Here is a 1,468-nt window from a genome sequence, read left to right as displayed (position 1 = left end):
GCGGCTAGGCCCGTGAGCCATGGCCGCTGAGCCTGCGCGTCCGGAGCCTGTGCTCCTCAATGGGAGAGGCCACAGCAGTGAGAGGCCCGCGTACCGCAAAAAACCCACAAAAAACCATCTATTGGGAGTGGTGGTGATTGTGGTGATGGTTTTCACAGGTGCGAAACCCCTGATGTGACCTCCTGCAGCCCACACCAGCCTCACCCCCAACCCAGCTATTCCTCAGACACACCCAGAACTCTGAACTCTCCCCATCTTTGCCTGTCTGTCCCCATCTTTAGGAGCAGCTCGCCGGCCAGCCTTCTCCTGACCTCTGCCTCCTCCTGGATGCCCGCCCTCAAGGCCCACACACCTCTGCTGTGGCCTGGCTCTGCCCGCCTCGCCCTTTCCTCTCTGGGCTCTGCGCTCCCACCCGGGCCAGCACTGGTTGAGCACCTACTATGTCGTAAGCACTGGGGGTTCACTGGGGAACAAGGCAGACAGATCTCTGTTCTTGGAAGTTTAGATCTAGCTGGGGACAGACACCAAATGGGGGATTATAGAGTGTTATATACATGGGCCTCACTTTCCTCCTCATTCTTCCCTTCCTCAGGAGGGAGGAATGATAAGAAAGCTCTTCGGGGAAGGACCAGAGACCCAGGGTGGGAGTGCTTTCAGGGAAGGCTCAGATGATGGGAGGAGTGTCCTTGGGGCCAGAACAAGCTGTCCCATGGGGAGACAGCCACTATCTTGCAGTGTCCTTGTGCCCAACAAGCCACTTGCTCTACCAAGAGAATGGAGCTTGCAAACCCAAACCAAACAGCGTCAGAGTTTCTGATATGAGCTTGCTTATGAGTACAATATTTAAGGTGGGGCTGAGTTGGGGCCTGCAAACCAGAGAAAGCGACACCTCACTGATGGATGAAGCCACCCCCCCCCAAAGTATCCTTTTCTTTCCCAGGTGTTTAATGATAATGTCCCTGATGAGCCCACAATTCCCACTGGAAACTGAGAGACCCTGTCAGCAAGGGGGAAAAAATATTTGTGCTTTTGGGATTCTCCTTGCTGACAGCCAGGGAATGGGGTTCTGGAGGCCTGGGTTCTAGTCCTATCGGACCCACTCGCTGGGTGACGGGAGCAGGTCATGCAAGGAATGCAACTAATACCGATGCTGAGCTGCTGTGTGCCATACCCTGGGAGGTCAGGATTTATTATACTTGTTTTGAAGAAGAGGTCCTCAGGACGTGAGCACTGCTGGGATCCCTGCCTCGCATTGCTGGCCACAAAGTCAGGGCATCAACCTCTGTTTCCTCACCTGCAAAACAAGCTTTACAAGGGCCCTGTTGGCCTTGCAGAGGAGTGGGAGGGGACTTGGGGCCTGGGAGGGGGTGACAGCAGGAGGGTGGAGAGCCTGCAGGGGGCGGCAGTGAGCTGTACCTGGAAGTGTCTGCCAGTCCCGCTCCCCAGGGTTTTCCTGCCGGTCTCCCAG

The sequence above is a fragment of the Physeter macrocephalus genome, chromosome 19 (assembly GCF_002837175.3).
Source record: "Physeter macrocephalus isolate SW-GA chromosome 19, ASM283717v5, whole genome shotgun sequence".
NCBI classification, from domain to species: Eukaryota; Metazoa; Chordata; class Mammalia; order Artiodactyla; family Physeteridae; genus Physeter; species Physeter macrocephalus.
The sequence above is the reverse complement of the archived record's forward strand: the minus strand, read 5'-3'. Positions refer to the sequence as shown.